Source organism: Lithobates pipiens, unplaced genomic scaffold (genome assembly GCF_037356315.1).
Source record: "Lithobates pipiens isolate NorthernLeopardFrog02 unplaced genomic scaffold, aLitPip1_a1.2 Scaffold_8, whole genome shotgun sequence".
Taxonomy (NCBI): domain Eukaryota; kingdom Metazoa; phylum Chordata; class Amphibia; order Anura; family Ranidae; genus Lithobates; species Lithobates pipiens.
This window is the reverse complement of record NW_027507903.1, coordinates 481753577-481774869: the sequence shown is the minus strand read 5'-3', so window position 1 is coordinate 481774869 and position 21293 is coordinate 481753577. Positions and strand designations below refer to the sequence as shown.

At 46.6% G+C, this 21293-nt stretch overlaps 1 protein-coding gene across 2 annotated transcripts in view; it reads right to left on the bottom strand.

Annotated features, from left to right (window-relative positions):
* The window catches only part of ADA2 (adenosine deaminase 2), a 79998-nt gene extending 58996 nt beyond the window's left edge, over positions 1 to 21002 (bottom strand). Inside the window, exon 1 of one of the 2 annotated variants that reach the window (XM_077468870.1) lies at positions 20854 to 21002. The gene's annotated coding sequence lies outside the window, so the exon portion shown is untranslated. Of the gene's footprint in view, positions 1 to 20536; positions 20781 to 20853 lie in introns of those variants that run through there. The other variant, XM_077468871.1, reaches the window with a different exon arrangement.
* Between the last annotated feature and the right edge of the window lie 291 nt (positions 21003 to 21293).

Below are 21293 nucleotides of genomic sequence, written 5' to 3'. Positions count from 1 at the left end.
GGGAACTAAGAGCATGGTGGGGTGGAAAGCAGGTGGGGGGACTGAGCATGGTTTGGGGTGGAGAGCAGATGGGGGGACTGAGAGCATGGTGGGGTGGGGTTTGGAGCAGATGGGGGACTGAGAGCATGGTGGGGTGGGGAACAGATGGGGGGACGGAGAGCATGGTGGGGTGGAGAGCAGATGGGGGGATGGAGAGCATGGTGGGGTGGGGAGCAGATGGGGGGACTGAGAGCATGGGGTGGGGTCGAGAGCAGAAAGGGAGACTGAGGGCATGGTGGGGTGGGGGTGGAGAGCATATGGAGAAACTGAGAGCATGGTGGGGTGGGGAGCAGATGGGGGGACTGAGGTCATGGTGGGATGTGGAGCAGATGGGGGGACTGAGAGCATGGTGGGGTGAGGAGCAGATGGGGGACTGAGAGCATAGTGGGGTGGTGAGCAGATGGGGGGACTGAGAGCATGGTGGGGTGGAGAGCAGATGGGGGACTGAGAGCATGGTGGAGTGGGGTGGAGAGAAGATGGGGGGACTGAGAGCATGGTGGGGTGGGGAGCAGATGGGGATACTGAGAGCATGGGGTGGGGTGGAGAGCAGATGGGGAGACTGAGGGCAGGGTCGGGTGGGGTGGAAAGCAGATGGGGGGACTGAGGGCATGGTGGGGTGGGTTGGAGAGCAGATGGAGAAACTGAGAGCATGGTGGGGAGGGGAGCAGATGGGGGACTGAGGACATGGTGGGGTGGGGAGCAGATGGGGGGGACTGAGAGCATGGTGGGGTGGGGAGCAGATGGAGTGACTGAGAGCATAGTGGGGTGGGGAGCAGATGGGGGACTGGGAGCATGGTGGGGTGGGGAGAAGATGGGGGGACTGAGAGTATGGTGGGGTGGGGAGTAGATGGGGGACTGAGAGCATGGTGGGGTGGGGAGCAGATGGGGGGACTGAGAACATGGTGGGGTGGTTAGCAGAAGGGGGGACTGAGAACATGGTGGGGTGGGGTGGTTAGCAGAAGGGGGACTGAGAGCATGGTGGGGTGGGGAGCAGATGGGGGACTGAGAGCATGGTGGGGTGGGGAGCAGATGGGGGGACTGAGAGCATGGTGGGGTGGGGAGCAGATGGGGGGAATGAGAGCATGGTGGGGTGGGGAGCAGATGGGGGACTGAGAGCATGGTGGGTGAGGAGCAGATGGGGGACTGAGAGCATGATGGGGAGCAGATGTGGGGACTGAGAGCATGGTGGGGAGCAGATGGGGGGACTGAGAGCATGGTGGGGAGCAGATGTGGGGACTGAGAGCATGGTGGGGAGCAGATGGGGGGACTGAGAGCATGGTGGGGTGGGGAGCAGATGGGGGGACTGAGAGCATGGTGGGGTGGGGAGAAGATGGGGGGGACTGAGAGCATGATTGAGAGCAGATGGGGGACCGAGAGCATGGTGGGGTGGGGAGCAGATGGGGGGACTGAGAGCATGATTGAGAGCAGATGGGGGACTGAGAGCATGGTGGGGTGGGGTGCAGATGGGGGGACTGAGAGCATGGGAAGATCATGGGGCGGAACAAGGGAGCACATGGGGGAACAGAGAGCATTGGATGGGGGGGCCGAGAGTGTGGGGGTGGAGAGCACAGAGTCGGGCCGGAGGAGATCGTGGGGGGTGGAGCCAGGGGGCAGCAAAAAAAAAGCTGGATAGGAGGAGCGGCGGCGCCGCTGCATATAGAAGAATTGTTGTTTCCATATTCCTCCTGCAGCCGGTGAACGCTCGTTTCAGCTCTCCCCCGCAAACATTTAGTGGCTTTAGGAGGAATATGGAAAGAGCAATTCTTCTATATGCAGCGGCTCCGCCGCTCCTCCTATCCAAGAGCGCAGGAGGGCTGCATGGTCCGGCATTTTACTTTCTCTCCAGGCGGCATCAGAAGATCGGATCCTTCCCCTTCACAGTCATGGGGGCTGCGCTGCTGTGTAACTTCTGTCCCTGGCTGAGCTGCTGAGCTGAATTGGCGGTCAGGTCACGGGTGAGCGGCACAGACCTATGGCTACCCCCGCATCCCGCATGCCTTGCTGAGATCGCACCTGGAGTCTGGTGCTGACGTCTAGAGGTCTTTGCTGCCACCAGTCCCGGATGCTCCATGATTGGCCCAGGGGGCCTTCAGGCAGTGCCTGATTGGTCAGTCTGCCCCGGGGACATGGAGTCCCGGCGGCGGGGCAAGAGAGCCAGAGCCGCTGGTGGCAGTAGTATTGATCGCAGGCAAATTAAGCGGCCGCGAGGCCCCTGTGAGTGCGAGGTCTTAGGCGGTCGCCTAATTTGCCTAATTAGAGAGCCGCCTCTGCCCACCCCCCCCCCCCCCCATTTTCCATCCTGAAACATTCCCGCAGCAGCTGGGAGGAGAGGAGCAGAAGGAAGCAAGCAGCACTACAGTGGGGATGCAACAGGGGGGGGGGGAGGCCCAGGCAGTAGGGAGAATTGGCGCTGCACAGAGAGGTTAGGGTGTACACCTAGCACCCCCCCCCCCCCACGCATGCCTATGGTCAGTATTTTATTCATAAATGAGTGAGGCGCTGTCATACTGGCAGCCCAGTCCGCCAGGTTACATAAGGAGAGTTCAGCCCTTCCAATGTAATCAGTGGAGTGAAGCTGTGTTCTGTAGCTAGGTCAGCACTCCTGATTACCAGCAGGACCAGTTGTTACAATGACAGCTCAAATCCACCCATTGCAACTGGAGTTTAGCTCTTTCAGGACCCGTTCACATCATGTGCAGAGATGTAAGTTTTTCTTCACGTACAGGTGCATCTCACAAATGTGAATATCATCAAAAAGTTAATTTATTTCAGTAATTCAATTCAAAACAAGAAACTCATATATATTATATAGATTCATTATACACAGAGTGAAATATTCCAAGCATTTCTTTTCTTTTAATTTTGATGATTATGGCTTACAGATAGTGAAAACCCAGAATTCAGTATCTCAGAAAATTTGAATATTACATAAGACCAATAACAAAAAGGATTTTTAATACAGAAATGTTGGCTTACAGAAAAGCATGTCCATATATAGTATAGTATGCACTCAGTACTGGGTCAGGGCTCCTTTTGTCTGAATTACTGCATCAATGCACCGTGGCATGTAGGGGATCAGCCTGTGGCACAGATAAAGTGTTATGACAGCCCAGGTTTCTTTGATAGCTTTCTTCAGCTCATCTGCATTATTGGGTCTGATGTCTCTCATCTTCCTCCTGACAATACCCCACAGAGTCTCTATGGGGTTTATGTCAGGCAAGTTTGCTGGCCAAACAAGCACAGTGATACCATGATCATTAAACCAGGCATTGGTACTTTTGGCAGTGTGGGCAGGTGCAAAATCCTGCTGGAAAATGAAATCAGCATCTCAATAAAGCTGGTCAGCAAAGTGGAGCATGAAGTGCTCTAGAAGAGTTGATGGGGAGGGGATAATAAGTTGCTAATGAGAGTGATAAAATAGGGCTGATTGGCAGTGAGGAGGCTGGAATTGTATTTTTGGAGGGAAGATTTATATTGGTTGAAATGTTTCTGAGACTTAGGCCGCGTACACACGGGCGGATTGTCTGCCCAACTAAGTTCGTCAGACAATCCAACAGACAGTCCGTCCAAATTTTGAATGAATGGACTTGACCACACACGATGAACAGACAGTCCGCTGAAAACTTGCGCGATGACGTGTACAGCACGTACGACGGGACTAGAAAAACGACGTCCAATACACTGCAATGCAACCTTCGGCCATGTAAATCCTTTCTGAGCATGCGCCATACTTAGTCCGTCCAACTTGCCTACACACGAGCGGACTGTCCGCTGAAACCAAGTTTGGACGGACAAAATTACGGAAATTCCGAAAGACAAAGTCCGTCAGACTGTCCGCTGAAAAAGTCCGCTGAAGCCCACACACGAGCGGATTGTCCACTGAAACACGGTTCAGCGGACTAAGTTGGGCAGACAATCCGCCCGTGTGTACGCGGCCTTAGTCTTACGGCACAGGCGCTCATGTGCACGACTATGTTTTTTCAGACTTCTAGTATCATCAGGTTGAAGTGGTTGGGACCTGATTTTGTGTGTAGTGAGGGGAGCCAGTGAGTCCAGTGAGGCTAGAAGTGAAGTGTTGTAGACAGAAGTGGCTAGGTGGGTGTAGGATAGGGTTCAGATTTTGTCATAGAGGTCGTTGGTAGCAGAGTAGAGGAGAGAAGGGTTGAGATGACGTACGTTTCTGCGGGTAACTTTTAGGCGGTTGGAGGGAGAGGAGATGAAGGAGAAGGAGAGAGTGAAACTAATAAGGTAGTGATCAGAGAGAGGGAATGGATAGTTTGAGAGGTTGCATGGAGTGCAAAAGCGAGAGAAAACAAGGTCAAGGGTATTACCTTTTCAGAGTGAGTAGGATCGTGTATCCACTGCTTTAGGTCAAAGGAGGAGGTTAGGCTGAGAAATTTGGAAGTGGCAGGAGTGTTAGTATTAATATGTATGTTGAAGTCGCCCAGAATGATTGTGGGGATTTCAGAAGAAAGAATGTAGGGTAGCAAGGCAGAGAAGTCATCAAGAAAGGTTGATACTGGTCCAGGGGGCCTGTAAATCACAGTTATCCTTAAAGAACTGGAGTGAACAGATGAAAGCAGTGTGCTGCAAAAGAGGAGAGTGACAGAGAGGGAGGTGATTGAAGTACCTGAAAGGTGCTATGTGGGGCTAGAAGGCTTCCGACACCTCCTCCCTTATGTCCATTGGATCTGGGGGAGTGAGTGCAGAGAAGACCACCATGGGATAGGGCAGCTGAAGACGTGGTTTCGGATTCATGAAGCCAGGTTTCGGTAATGCCGAGTAGATTAAAAGAGTTTGTAATAAAGAGGGCATGGAGAGAGGTGAGTTTGTTACAGACAGAGCAGGAATTCTAAATTGCACAAGAGAAAGGGAGTCTGGTCTTGGGAAGAAGAGAAATGGGAACTAAATTGTGTTGACTGCAGCTGCTGCCAGAGGGTGCAGGGTGCATGGGGTACAGTTAAATGATGGAGGCCCGGGGTTTGGGGATATATCTCCAGAGGTTAGGAGAAGCAGTAGGGTAAGGGAGGTAATATGGAAGTGGGATCTATATGAACGGACATACCCCGGGGTCCTGGAGATTTTTTGTGTATGTGGATTTAGCAAAAGTTGGTGGGTGCAGTAATAAGGAGAGGACAGAAGTGAGAAATATATATATATATATATATATATATATATATATATATATATATATATATATACGTATATATATATATATATATATATATATATATATACGTATATATATATATATATATATATATGTATATATATATACGCTGTGGGTGGGAGAAGAGGGGTGAAGGAGAGATAGTTTAAGGATAGAGGACAGAGCTGTCAAAAGGAGTGGTAGAGAGTACATGTTACAGGGAGAAAGAGCTGAAGGGGTAAACATGGTCACCTGATGTCAAAGTATTTTCTTGTGTTCATTTGCTGAAGTGCAGAGTCAGAAGTGCTCCCACTTATAGAAATAGTCCCAGTTGCAAATATGCCCCCTGCAAATGCTTCCCTCAAAAGATGCTTATATTTATACTGATAGGGATGGTGATGGGTGCATTTCAATTATCAGTCAGGAGGTAATAAAGGTTTGCTGGTTAACAGGGCAAACTTTTCACTTCACAGACTAGCAAGAGGGCACAAATGTTAACAGGCCATAATTTTGGGTAAGACGATGGAGATAATAAAGCATTTTAATGTGGACATGTCTTCAGACAGTTAAGCAAAAAATAACATACCAGCATTATTAAATAGACATAAGCAAAAGCAGATAGCAGTGTTTCTGTTTTTGGGTGGAGATGTTTCAGCAACACATACCAGTATTATTAAATAGACATAAGCAAAAACAGATAGCAGTGTTTCAGCTTTTGGGTGGAGATGTTCTAAATAGCTATTTAGAGCTGTCTTCAGGCCGGTCACGTGACTCGCGACCTGCTTTTCAGCTCCGATACACGGCTACTGCAGGAGGGACCATGATCTCCCTGTGACGTCATCCAGGGGATCACGTGGCTCCTCCCACAGAAGCCCTGTCTTGGAGTAAAGCAGCCTCGAGTCACGTGACCGGTCTGAAGACAGCTTTAAATAGCTATTTTTTAGAAATCTATTTTTTACAAAGGATTTACAAGTGTGGTATGCCAGCCTCTAATGACCATTGTTGTTTTTTTTTTAAGATAATATTGGTGGGGTCGGGGCAGAGTGGTGACAGATACAGAGAGTGCGCTGACAGGCAGGAAGGAGGGGGTGAGGGGGGAGAGAGGAGAGCAGAGCAAGGCAGCGTATCATGAAGGGACACACTCTGACCACTGTAGTCAGGGCTGAGTAGCCCTGGTTAACATGGTCAGTATAAAGAGGGCATACAGGAAGTGGAAGGTTCAGGGAGGTTTTTATTACAGTTTAGAAGGGGGCAGATTACACAGCACAAGCACCCTGCTGTTTAATCTGCTTCAAAGGACCAGGATGTGTATTTTTTTTGGGGGGGGGGGGGGGAATTAACAAACACTTCTTGTCATAAGGAGGAAATTATCTCCCAATGGTGCACCTGTTCTGTCACCTGTCACACGCACCCCTGGTGGAGACTATAAGTGGCTGTGCCGACACATTGTGTGGGCATGGTCCACCATTGTCACTGTCAGGAAGCTGATTCAGAGAATCAGGTAACACTTCAACGAAATCTACAGATTTTTCCCAAAATTTCAGGGAAAATAAAAGTGTATTTTACTCATTGTTATTATTTTGTGGCTAAGAACAAAAATCTTAAAAAATATATATATTACTTGACTGAATCACTCCTGTCATGAAAGAACAATATTTAAGTACTAAGGGGTTAAAGAGTAATAGAAAACAACAAAGCCAGTCAGAGAGCTCACAAGTCTGATGCCTCAGCAGGTAGGAAACATGTTCTTGTTAATAGTAATTTATGTGGATTGTTTTGCTCTTTTTCAGGATAAAGCTGCAGATTTTCCTGAAAGGTTTATGGTGCGGAAAGCATCGGTGGTTGCTCAGGTTAATTAAAGAGCATTTTATGGTAGAGAAGATTGGACTTCTCCTGTGGATTTGGCAGTAGGTCAAAAATGTAATTCATCAGCGGAAAGAGGAAATTTTGAAACATAAATTAACGTGGCAGGTGAGATTGGAAACAATAGTTGGATAACCCTTTCTGGACCGCACATGAGAAAAGCAGGAGGGGTCTCACAGCTGCTGAAGACAGAACTAAAACTCTATGCGTGACTTCACTACCAGTTTCATTTATGATTTGCTGTATATTATATATTGACATAACAATATACATGGTTCTGTGCAATGTCCATACATACAGAAAAAGATACTGAGAATTACAATCAATATACAGAATAAGATAAATGATGCTGGTGCCCAGGACTTCTATTGAGTGTCCTGGATCTTCTACTGAATGTTTTGGGTCTTTTACTGGTGCCCTAGGTTTGCTACTAAGTGCCCTAGGTCTTCTAACGAGTGCTCCATTTCTTCTACTTTAAAATTCTTGAGCAATGGTGCTCTTGTTTTTTTTCCCACTTCAGCAAAAACTTTAGAGAGACTTATGCCCCATACACACAATGAGATTATCGGACTAATAATTGTCCATTTTTTATTGCATGCTAATCTCAGATCGAATCTGATGAGTTTACTAAAGTCACGAAAAATCCCGTACAACAGAATTTTTTTTTGGAAGTGATGTCATGTGTTGTGATGCATTTTTATTGCATTTTCGAACAATAGCTGTACTGATTAAATTAAAATCGTCCGAAAAAAATTTCCATGCATGTCCGATAGAATAATATCGGATGAATTGTCCTGATTGGCTCTCGAAAGCTCTGTACGAACGATCCAATTATCGTTCGATCGATTCGAAAGCGGTATTTTCCGTATGATTTTCTGATCGTGTGTGCTGGCCATAATTCAGCTTTATGTTCATTTAGCTATCTCCTTCTTGGTCTCACGTCATAGTGGTATTTTTACAGAAGTTTTATTTATTTATTTATTTCTTCTATTATCAGGTATCCCATAATTTTAATATTTTAAAATCTTATTTGGTGCCTTCAATTTATATCTATCTTCTCACCAGAATAAGAGTTTATTCTTAAACTCTTATCCCCGTCCTCCTGATTCATTCTAACCCCTCCATCTCCCACCTCCTTCCACCCTCCCCTTTGGTCTGCTCTCGGCCCTCTTCTAAACCTGTTCAAGCTCTTCTACCCTCTATCATTTTTTCCAGATATCTCTCAGAGGTTTTAAAAATGTACCATTTTCCCCAGGTACTATTGTACCTTTCTGGTTGCCCTTTTTCTCTGATGCAGAGGTATTCCATTCTATTATAATATTCTGTTAGTTCAAACCATTCCCTTATGTTCGGCTTTTCTGTATTCAACCATTTTTTTGGGATTAATATTTTTGCGGCATTCAGCAATACTGGAATTAACATTTTTCCATATTGTTTTTTTGAAGTTTTAAATTAATGGAATAGACACGTCTTCCAAGTATTGGTTATCTTTTCTCCAGTTATCTCTTCTGTAAATTCAACATTTTCTTGCCAGTATTGCTTAATTTGTGGGAATTCCCACCAGATATGTATCATTGTGGCCCTCTGCTTACATTCCCTCCAACACTGTGGGGATTTGTCTTCTTGAAATACCATGTTGTCAATAGTTTGTAATAAATTTTTACCATGTTGTCAATAGTTTGTAATTAATTTCAATTGTGTTTATATCTGTTGCGTAACTATAGACTGCTCCTATCATTCTCTCGGCTTGTTGATCCTCTATTTTCATACGTATTTCTTTTCCCATTTTCCTATATAGGGGGTGTATCTTGTCCCTCCAATTCTGTCAATATTCCATATATTTTGGATATACCATGTTTCAATGGAGTTTGTACACCACAGAGTTTTTCCAGTGGATCTAAATTCTTTCCATCTCTGACTGGCTGGGGTAGTGTATATACTAAGTGTTTTAATTGAAAATATTTCCAGTCACCTATCTTCCATTTGTTTATTTCCTTTAATTCAGCTAGTGTTCACATCTTCCCGTGTGCAGTAACATCTATTATTTGTGCATTCCCTATTTTAAAACCTAAAAGTGTCCCCTTTCCAGGATAAAAAAAATTTGTTCCAGTGAGTACAATTAGTGGTGAATTGTATATATAGTTTTTTTGTTTGTATAGTGTATCCCAAATTTTGAATCGTTTGAAGTCGAATTGTGTGCCATCAAATTTAGTGTTCTGTACTTTCATGATACCCAGATATTTTTATGCAATATTGTTCTACTTGGTGTATTTGAAATCTTAACCCACTTTTTTTCACTTTTTTCATTAGCCCATTCTACCATCCGTGAGATAATAACTGACTTACATCTATTTATGTCTGGTGTTGTTAGAGCTCCGTGCTCTTTTTTCCTAGTGATTAGTGCAAATTTTAATTTCGTTTTTTTATTTTGCCATATGTGTTTTGTCATCATTGTTTTTATTATTCTGAAAAAAACTCTGTGGTATAGCAATTGGTTACATTTGGAATTTATATATTATTTTGGGGAGGATCACCATTTTAAACATATTTATCCTTTCTATCCATGATATAGATTGCAGTGAGCCCCTCTTAATTCCGCTTTAATCTCATTCATTCATATAATTTGCCAGGTACAACTTCTCGGTGGTAGATGTCAATTTGATTCCTAGGTATGATAAATCTTTTTTCACCCATGTAAATGGTAATTCCCTTTGTCGTGCAAGTTCTTCTTTTTTCCCCACTTCTATATTTAATATTTCTGTTTTAATAGGGTTGATTTTAAAGTTCGATGGTTCCCCATATTTTTTTTATCTCTTTGATTATATTTGGGAGCGTCACCCTTGGGTTTGTTATGTACATCAGGACATCATCAGCATATGCCACGATTTTATATTAATTTCTGTGACGAACGTGGGTGTCAGATCCCTGCCCTCCTCGCTAACTGGCGACGAAGGACCGGCCAACATCACACCATGCTGTCACTTACGTAACAATGCCACACTCAGCTGCGCCCAGCACAAAGATTTTCCAGCTTGCGGGACCACAATCTAGGTACGGGCAGCCTGAGAGCGATTGTCACTGGGCTAATTACACAATTAACCCTTTAACTGCCACCACCCCGATTTTAAAAGACAGAGCCGGGGGACTCGTAATTTTAGGACTACCAATTATAATTTTAGAATAAGCACCTACAACACACACTGCCACCACAGACAGGTCTGCTCAGTAGTCTTACTCTACCACAGTAGCGCCCTTTTAAGAGACAGGTTCGTTTATAGTTTGCATCAAGATCTTTAAAGACAAGGTTAACACTTTTCAACATAAGGGTTTATTATGAAAAGGTCAAGGTTGGCGCGAATAAAACATTTACAGAAAAAGGATGTTTCAAAAAATAAAGACAATATACAGCCACAAAGAAATAAGGTAGAATTGGGAAGGAAGAATACTTGCAATTAATGTCCGAGGGTTGATCAGAGTTCGATCGATGAGCAAAGGTAATCGGTTTTCAAACTTGGCAGATCTTCCTGCTTGAATGGTAAAAGGAGAACTGACCATTGCCTTGGCCTCTCCTCTTTTCTGTCAAATCAAAGGGGGTGTTGACAGTGACCAGTGACCAATCGTCTGGTCATCTTGTTTAGGGGTTGGTTGCTGGGAGGTGTCTACACTCATGACCCTGTCCCAGGTACACTTTGTGATACATATTCATATCTCTGCCTCTCTACTGTTTATAGACTGCAGATATCCATTTTAGTGAACAACGTGATATTTGCTTCAAAACAAGTATACACATGACAGGTTTCCCATTTAAGGGTTACCTAGGAGGAGTCCCAGTGGCTTCCCATATGACCTGACATAGCGGTGTCTGGACTTGAAATGTTACAAATTATCTGAGGAAACTAAAAATGTCCATATTATGGCTGTGCTATTATTACTTTGGATGTTAAGAAACATTGTGACGTTTCAGAACTTTACTAATCTGTCTGCACTCTATGTGGTTTGAGGTATTTACAGCAGGTATCTGTTGGTTCTCTGAATGGAGAGGGTGACAGTTTTACGACAGGCCTGAATATCCTACCAGGCAACATGAGCCTTGTTTACTGACCTAGCTTGGTTCTGCTTCCTCTGCTGAGATAACCTTTCTTTCCTTTTGAAATTTTAAAAGCTTTGGATTTCTAAGATGAGGGAGGAGGGAGTCCAGATGCTTCGGTAATGTTACAAGGTTAGCCAAGCTATCATGGCTGCGTTCCAAACAACATGGCAACTAGTTACAACATTTCCTGTCCCGGACGTGATATCGTTACAATTTCCCCCTTCTTTCGCCCCTCTTGTGTCTTGATTATTCCGTAATGCCACTAAAAATGGTTCCACTGACAATACATACAGGAGTGGAGATAGTGGGCACACCTGTCTCGTTACATTATACATTTCAAAAGAAGGTGACAACTTCCCATTATTTTTAACCATCGCCATTGGTCGATTATACAGATTTTTGATCCATCGCATAATTTTAGGTCCAAGTCACAGATATTGGAGAGTATCCATCATGAATCCCAATCTACCCTGTCAAATGCTTTTTCCGCATCAGCTGACAGGAGTAAGACTGGGGATCCCTTATTTTCCCGCTTTCGCAGCATTAACACTGTTTTTATACTATTGTCTCTACCCTCCCTACCAGGTACCAGAAAGTGACATGGTTGGAATTTTGGACGAGTTGGTTATTTTGACAGAACACCGGCTCACTGGGACCATGCCAGTGATGTAAGCCGAGTTGCACATGCACAGCTAAGTTTACATGCCAGAGAATGCTGGTAGGTGTATTTTATTGCGTGTCTCTTCTGCAATAAAAAGCCTGCCAGTTTGCAGTTTCTGAAAGTAGAATTTTTGTTCTGTTCAAAATATACACAACATGTAGACCAGGGTTTATCAACCGTGGTTCTGGGGGCCCCTAAGGATTTGTTAGAAGTCCCCAGGGGTTATGCCGCAAATCCACATTGTGGCAGATGTATATAAGCCCTATGTTGTTTTCAATGCACACTGAAAGTGAGTACTGTCAGCGCGCCTTTACATCTGATGCCTCCTCTGTAGTTCTTGCTCCTCTGAGCTCAGGGGGTGGCGCCAGGAGGAGTGGAGAGAGCAGGAGCATATAGCTGAACCAAGAGGTGAGACGCTGTGTATGGGCTGAGCTGCTCTGTAGGGCAACACTGAATTCAAAATGTGGAGAAGGAGAGCAGAGAGCTGGAGCACATGGCTGAATGTAGCAGGATGTGACATCCTGTGTATGGCAGCACTGACTGCAGAGAGCAGGGGTATATGGTTGGATCAGACTAAATGTAGCAGGAGGTGAAATCATAATAGCTTTATGGGTTGTCATTAGGGATGAGCTTCGTGTTCGAGTCGACCATATGTTCGACTCGAACATCGGCTGTTCGCCCGTTCGGCGAATTCCGAACGTTATGGGCCGTTCGCTCCAAATTCGTGTGGCGCTCACGGCCCACAATGCACTGCGTCATCACAGTGCATTGCTGGCTCATGATTGGCCAAGCATGCACTGTGACCACCTATGCTTGGCCAATCACAGCGCCAGCAGCGAGGAGAGCCATGATTGGCCACAGGCAGGATGCCTGTGGCCAATCATAGCTCAGGCTGTGTAGTACACGCCCCACACTATATAAGGCCGCCAGCGCGGCGGCCTTGTGTAGTGTGTTGGCGTCTGAAGCAGTTAGTGGGTGTTCTGTGTACCTTCAACACAGTACACACCGATCGTTATCGGCCGATTTTCGATCTTGCTCTTCTGTAGTGGTTGTTGTCTGCTTGCCCTGACCGCAGTATACACCGCTATATTCACCTCACCTATATAGCTAGTGATCTATCTTTTATAATAGAGCTTGCAGTCAGTAGTGTTAGGAGCTTGTGCGTGCTGTCTGCGTGCTCTGTACCCAGTACACACTGCTATATCCACCTACATAGCTCTTCTCTATTTGAGCCCACTTGCCATCTGCAGGAGTTATTGGAAGTTGTGTTTGCCTCCAGCACAGCACAGTATACATCTGTATATACCCCTTTATCTCTGGTGTTCTATAATAAAGGCATCTGCAGGAGTTAGTGGGTTTTTTGTGCCTCCAGCACAATATACACCTGTATCTACCCTTTATTGCTGTTCTCTAATAGAGCCATCTGCAGGGCTTAGTGGGTGTTGTGTGACTCAATTACAGTATACCCCTTTATCTCTGGTGTTCTATAATAAAGGCATCTGCAGGAGTTAGTGGGTGTTGTGTGACTCCAGCACAATATACACCTGTATCTACCGTTTATTGCTGTTCTCTAATAGAGCCATCTGCAGGGCTTAGTGGGTGTTGTGTGACTCCATTACACTGCTGTTTTACCCAACTCCCTTCAGGCCATTACCATGTCTGGAAGGCCAGCAAGGAGAGGCAGACAGGCGCGAGCTGATAAAAGAGGGCAAGCAGGATCTGTGTCTAGAGACAACAGTGCTGGTCGTGGACGCGGTGCATTGTCATCAGCACATGGCCATGGGACACGCTTGTCCTTCTTTTCGGCAGCTGGACATGTTGAACCGCAACATGCCAACGACTTGGTAGCGTGGATGACCAAGCCCTCTTCATCCTCCTCATCCTCTCTCACCCAGTCTCAGGGTACTAGCAAAGCAGCTGCCAACGCATCGTCTTCCCTCCTCTCAATGTCATCATCAGTGACTCCTTCCCTAGACCCACCTCCTGAGGAGTCTCCTGAACTCTTTAAGCACAGTGTTGGGTACATGCTCCAGGAGGATGCCCAGTGTTTTGTAGGCTCCAATGATGACACTCAGCTAGAGGAAGGCAGTAGCGTGAGCGCAGAGAGAGGGGATGCCCAAGAAGGACAGCAATCTGGCAGTCATGTTCCACAACCTGCAGCATACTGCCAGGTTTGCTACAGCGATGAAGAGGGAGGGGATGATGAGGGCACTGACTCCACGTGGGTGCCTGGTAGGAGAGAGGAGGAGGAGGAGGAGGAGGCACATGTCCAATGAGGCAGGATGCCCTCCGGGGGCCAGCTTAGGGGCAGCACACCGACTGAATCACACCGCAGAGCTCCGCCTGTGCAGGGCGCTGCCTCTGCGCGTTATTCTAAAAGTTCTTTGGTGTGGGCCTTTTTTGAGACGAGTGCATCAGATCGCACCGCTGCTATTTGCAACATATGTCTCAAGCGTATCTCGCGTGGCCAAAACATCAGCCGCTTGGGCACCACATGCTTGACCAGACATATGTTGACCTGCCATGCAGCTCGTTGGCAAGCTTACCTCAAAGACCCACACCAAAGAACAAAGCGGACCTCTCCTTGCTCCTCATCAGCTGGCATCTCCAACCCCACTAGACCTTCAGTCCTCTCTGAAACCTGCTCTGAGAGGAATGAAGGTGTAGAATTAGGTGTGTCACAGCCAAGTGCTTCCAGGCACTCTGCTAGCAGTACACCCACGTCCGATTATAGCAGGCAAATGTCCCTGCCCCAGCTGCTGGACCGGCGAAAGAAGTTCACTCCCAGCCATCCACATGCCCAGCGGTTGAATGCTAGCTTGGCTAAATTGCTAGCACTTCAACTGCTGCCTTTTCAGTTGGTAGACTCGGCCCCCTTCCGTGAGTTTGTACAATGTGCGGTTCCTCAGTGGCAGGTCCCCAAACGCCACTTTTTCTCAAGGAAGGCGATTCCGGCTCTCTACCGGCATGTGGAAGGCAATGTCCTTGCCTCGCTGGATAGGGCGGTCAGCGGTAAGGTGCATATTACCGCTGACTCATGGTCCAGCAGGCATGGACAGGGACGTTACCTGTCTTTCACGGCCCATTGGGTCACTCTTCTGGCAGCTGGGAAGGATGCAGGACAAGGTGCAGTAGTGTTGGAGGTTGTTCCGCCACCACGCCTCCAAGATGCTACTATTGGTTGTGACACACCTCTCTTCTCCACCCCCTCCTCTTCTTCTTCCTCCATGGCCTCTTCCAGTGCTCTGTCCTCAGAACCAGCGGTGCTCCGTAGGCGTTCCAGGGGCTACGCAAGTACGCAGGCAAAACGATGCCATGCCGTGCTTGCGCTGGTTTGTTTGGGGGACAGGAGCCACACTGGGGAGGATGTTTTGTCAGCTCTGCAGGGGCAGGCCGAGAGGTGGTTGACGCCACGCCAGCTTAAGCCAGGAATGGTGGTTTGTGACAATGGCACCAACCTCCTCTCCGCCCTCCGACAGGGACAACTGACCCATGTGCCCTGTGTAGCTCACGTCCTTAACCTGGTGGTGCAGCGGTTCTTGGGCAGGTACCCCGGCTTACAGGATGTCCTGAAGCAGGCCAGGAAAGTCTGTGTGCATTTCCGCCGATCATTTAATGCCTGTGCTTGGCTGGCTGAGCTCCAAAAGGAGTTGAACCTGCCCAAGAACCGCCTTATATGTGACATGCCCACCAGGTGGAACTCAACGTTGGCCATGCTGCAGCGGCTGCACACGCAGCAGAGGGCCATCAATGAGTACCTGTGCGACTACGGCACCAGGACAGGGTCAGGGGAGCTTGGTTTTTACTCACCATGCCAGTAGGGCATGATCAAGGATGCATGCACTGTCCTGTCACCGTTTGAGGAGGCCACAAGGATGGTGAGCAGTGACAGTGCATGCATCAGTGACACTGTACCTCTTGTCCACCTCTTGGAGCATACGCTGCGTGGAATAATGGACAGGGCACTTGAGGCAGAACAGAGGCAGGAAGAGGAGGACTTCCTTGCCTCTCAAGGCCCCCTTTATCCAGACAGTGTTCCTGCTGTGCCACCCATCACACAGGAAGAAGATGAGGAGGAGGAAGAGGAGGAGGAGGATGATTGTGTCAGCATGGAGGTGGAGGCTGGCACTCAGCAGCAGCAGTCTTGTAGGGATGATTTACAGTCCCAAGAAACACGTGGACTTGTACGTGGCTGGGAGGAGGTAGCTGCGGATCATGTTGCCCTTAGTGACCCAGAGGACTCCGGACCGAATGCCTCAGCTAACCTACGCTGCATGGCCTCCCTGATCCTGCAAAGCCTGCGGAAGGATCCTCGTATTCTTCGGATCAAGGAGAGGGACCATTACTGGCTGACCACTCTCCTTGATCCACGGTACAAGGGTAAGGTTGCCGACCTTATCTTGCCATCGCAGAGGGAGCAGAGGATGAGACATCTCCGGGAGGCCTTGCAGAAAGGTCTGTGCATCTCCTGGTCCTGGACAACGTTTTGCTGAGGCATCGGTCAGAAGCAGCGGTGGAGAAGTTGGCCGTCTGACTGATGCTTTCAGACAATTTTTTAGTCCACAGCCCCAAGGTATGATCGGTTCCAGCAACCATCGCCAGCGTCTGATTTACATGGTGCAGGAATACCTAGGGGCAAGGTCAGACTTGGACACCTTTCCCACCGAAAATCCTCTGGCTTACTGGGCCTTGAGGATGGATCACTGGCCAGAGCTTGTACAGTATGCAATTGAGCTACTGGCCTGTCCTGCATCCAGCGTTCTTTCGGAACGCACCTTCAGTGCTGCTGGTGGCTTTGTTACCGATCACAGGGTGCGCCTGTCCACCGAATCAGTTGATCGACTGACCTTCATCAAGATGAATCAGTCTTGGATCACCCACAGCTACCAAGCACCTGAAGCTGATGTAACCGAATAATTTTTTTTGAAATATCACATCCCTTCAAGACTGCCTATGCTGATGCTGAGTGACTGTCCTGTTATGTTGATTGTCTATCCTCTTCCTCCTCCGCTGATATGTTGGAAGAACATTTCTGGTTCTGGGTGATGCCATCAGCCCAATTTTTCTGCCCCTGTTTAACAGGGGCGTTTAATTACAATTTTTGATGCAATGCTTTGCAGCAGGACTAATTCCTGCAATAAAACTAGAGTATATGGGAGAGGTTGCAGTGTGGTGGCACCAGCACCAGTGCCTAAGGCCCAATTTCTCTGCCCCTGTTTAACAGGGGCGTTTAAGTACAATTTTTGATGCAATGCTTTGCAGCAGGGCTAATTCCTGCAATAAAACTAGAGTATATGGGAGAGGTTGCAGTGTGGTGGCACCAGCACCAGTGCCTAAGGCCCAATTTTTCTGCCCCTGTTTAACAGGGGCGTTTAAGTACAATTTTTGATGCAATGCTTTGCAGCAGGGCTAATTCCTGTAATAAAACTAGAGTATATGGGAGAGGTTGCAGTGTGGTGGCACCAGCACCAGTGCCTAAGGCCCAATTTTTCTGCCCCTGTTTAACAGCGGCGTTTAAGTACAATTTTTGATGCAATGCTTTGCAGCAGGGCTAATTCCTGCAATAAAACTAGAGTATATGGGAGAGGTTGCAGTGTGGTGGCACCAGCACCAGTGCCTAAAGCCCAATTTTTCTGCCCCTGTTTAACAGGGACGTTTAATTACAATTTTTGATGCAATGCTTTGCAGCAGGGCTAATTCCTGAAATAAAACTAGAGTATATGGGAGAGGTTGCAGTGTGGTGGCACCAGCACCAGTGCCTAAGGCCCAATTTTTCTGCGCCTGTTTAACAGCGGCGTTTAAGTACAATTTTTGATGCAATGCTTTGCAGCAGGGCTAATTCCTGCAATAAAACTAGAGTATATGGGAGAGGTTGCAGTGTGGTGGCACCAGCACCAGTGCCTAAAGCCCAATTTTTCTGCCCCTGTTTAACAGGGACGTTTAATTACAATTTTTGATGCAATGCTTTGCAGCAGGGCTAATTCCTGAAATAAAACTAGAGTATATGGGAGAGGTTGCAGTGTCGTGGCACCAGCACCAGTGCCTAAGGCCCAATTTTTCTGCCCCTGTTTAACAGGGACATGTAATTACAATTCTTGATATAATATTTCACAGGAGGGCCCGTTCCTGTGCCCACCCAGAGTAACTGTGAGGACTTATAGTGTTGTGGCACCAGCACCACAACCACCAAAGGTCAATTTTTCTACCACTTTTCAACAATGGCATGTAATTACAATTCTTGATATAATCGTTCACAGCAGGGCGCTCCAGCGCCCAGCAAGAGTCACTTTGAGGGCTTACAATGTTGTGGCAAAACCAACACCTTGTTCCGCCATTTCTGCAGAGCATATAGGGCAGGCCCCTACTTTCAAACATCCAACTTACAAACATCTCCTACTTGCAAACGGAAGGAGACAACAGCAAGTGAGATGAAAAAAGATGTACGACAAAACAAATTATACAGGGGTGATAACCCTTCCCTATGTTTTTTAAAAAGCTTAAAAATAGGTTTTTTGACTGGAGCTACACTTTAAAAATGTACCAGTTGAAAATTACAAACAGATTCAACTTAACACAACAAACCTACACAGTCCCTGTCTTGTTTGCACCGCCTGTATACTGCTGTTCTAAGTATATAGGGCCTGGGGGCCACACGCATTTCCTTTTTTTAATATGGGTACGGGGTTCCCCTTAATATGCGTACAAGACCCAAAGGGGCTGGTAATGGGCAGGGAGGGCTACCCATGCCATTTTTCTCAATGATTTTCAACCATATTGCAGGAACCAGATATAACATTAAAACCGCAAGCAGTTTTCAATGATGTTATTTCTGTTTAATGTCATTTTGTGCAGGGACTGTTCTAAACACGGGAAACACGTGGCACTTCACAGGCATACTACAGACACCCCCCAGGCACCATATTTAAAGGAATATTTCACTTTTTTTTTTCACTTTAATCATCATTAAAATCAGTGCTCCCGCCAAAACGGCCATTTTTAAAAACATTTTAGGCATTGACTCATGTCCCCTGGGGCAGGAGCCAGGTCCCCAAACCCTTTTTAGGACAGTATCTTGCATATTAGCCGTTAAAATTAGCACTTTTAATTTCGAACGTTCGAGTCCCATAGACTTCAATGGGGTTCTAAAGTTTGTTCGAATTTGGGGTCCGTTCGAAAGTTCTGGTGCGAACCGAACCGGGGGGTGTTCGGCTCATCCCTAGTTGCCATACTAAAAAGCTATTATGATCACACTACCTGCTATATTCAGTCTGATCCAGCCACGTGTTCCTGCTCTCTGCTCTCTGCTCCCCCTCTCCGCAGTCTCTTTCAGCACTTCCATACACAGGATGTCACTTTCTGCTTCAGTGAAGAGCTCACACTCTCTCCGCAGTCTACATTCAGCACTGCCATACACGGCATCTCACCTCCCGCTTCAGTGATGTGCTCCAGCTCTCTCCACTCCTCCCAGCGCCACCCTCTGAGTTCACAGGAGCGGCAACTACAGAGGAGGTATCGGGTAAAAATTGCTCATTGACAGTACTCACTGTCAGTGCACACTGAATATAACATTTGGTGAATATACATGCACAACAATGTTGATTTGCGGTGGAACATCTATATGTGTTTGGAAGCTGTTCTGCTTATAGTATCATTGTTTTAATTTACCGTTGTTTGTATAATTTTGTATACCAACATTGAAAATGCTGGGGCTATATACTTATATATAGTAATAGTATCAGTCATGTTCACAGTCATGTTCGCTTATCACACAAGTACACTGCTTAGTACTGTACAGTGGCTGTGCTTTACTGCTTTTCTCCCTGAACAATATTCTCCCACTGTGGCTGAAGATTGTACAATATCAATCAATATCATGACATGTGAAATCCCATGTTAGTCAATGAGAACTGTCTTAATTAGCACTACTGAAGTCTCTCCTACTTTAGATAAGGTTCTTTTACTAATTCAAGACGACTTCTTACCAACTTGTGCCCATAGACTTTAATGGTAGTCTCCTCCAAGTTGGATCCTCATCTATATTGATGTGATTTGGATCCGACATTACAGGAAGATTACCCAGGCATTCCCTGAAATTCACTTCAAAGTCGCATTAAGTCCTACCCAAGTCGCTAGAAAATTGCCTGGCAAAGTCGCATCGTAGGGTTAGTAATGAATGCTCTCACTTCATACACGCAGGGGAAGAATTTACAAACACACATATGAAGTACAGAAATAAAAATATGGAACAGCAATCATGTAATAATGTCACCAACAGTATCAAAAAAAGACTAAAGCCCCATACACACGATCAGAAATTCTGCCAGCAAAAGTCGGATGTGAGCTTTTGGTCAGAAATTCCGACTGTGTGTATGCTCCATCGCACTTTTGCTGTCAGAATTCCAGCAAGCAAAAGATTGAGATCAGGTTCTCTATTTTTCGGTTGGAAAAAGTTCCGACCAGAAATTCTGATTGTCTGTACAAATTTTGATGCGCAAAATTCCTACGCATGCTCTGAAAAAATACGAAGCATGCTCGGAAGCAATGAACTTTATTTTCTCTGCTCGTTGTAGTGTTGTACGTCACTGCGTTCTTGACTGTTGAAAGTTCAGAAAACTTTTTTGTGTGACTGTGTGTATGCAAGCCAAGCTTGAGCGGAAAACCATCCAAGTTTTTTCCAAAGGAAAATCCGCTCGTGTGTACGGGGCATTAGGGAAATGTTACAATAATTACTCACAGAGAGTCCCCCGTAGACTGGCATGTATAATCTGAGTTCACATATCACCAACTGTGCAAGTGTCGCCCTGAAGTGCCGCTAAGTGCTGGCATAGGTGGTAGCACCTCTTCTCAGGTGAAAGGGCGAGGGCTGGTTTGGCTGGACAGACTACTGAAGCAGTAACATTTCTACTGAAGCAGCAGAAAATGAAGGAGGAGAGGGAAAGCAAGAAAGAGAGGTAGAGGGACACCAAGAAAGAGAGGTAGAGGGACACCAAGAAAGAGAGGTAGAGGGACACCAAGGACAGAGAGCAGCAAAGAAAAGAGCAACACACAGACCTGATCTGTTATTTCTCTGCAGTTGGATCCTTGAGCTGACAGAAGCCTCTGACTCATCTCATAGAGCACAACAGCTGCCATCTGGAGCCTCCCCCTCCTCCAAAGGCCAACGTCACCAGGGTCCTAAACCAATGGCGAGAGACGCAGGCTAATCCCACAAACTGTCCCTGGGTTGAGTTGCCTGTCAGGGACACAGAACGACACAGTGGGGAGTTCAGCAAATCACACAAGCAGTCCAGTGCATTGGGCATAGAGATGTAAAAACAAGAAAAAGGAAATAACTGAGAACGCAAAATAAACATGCTATGAGAGAAAGAATGTTAACCCATTCACTACTTGAAGGCACACAAGGATCCCATGACTACCTATCTACACTGTGTTCTCCCGCTGTCCTCCTTGCTCCCAGTGCCTCCTGGACACCTGGCCAGGGTTCTGAGACG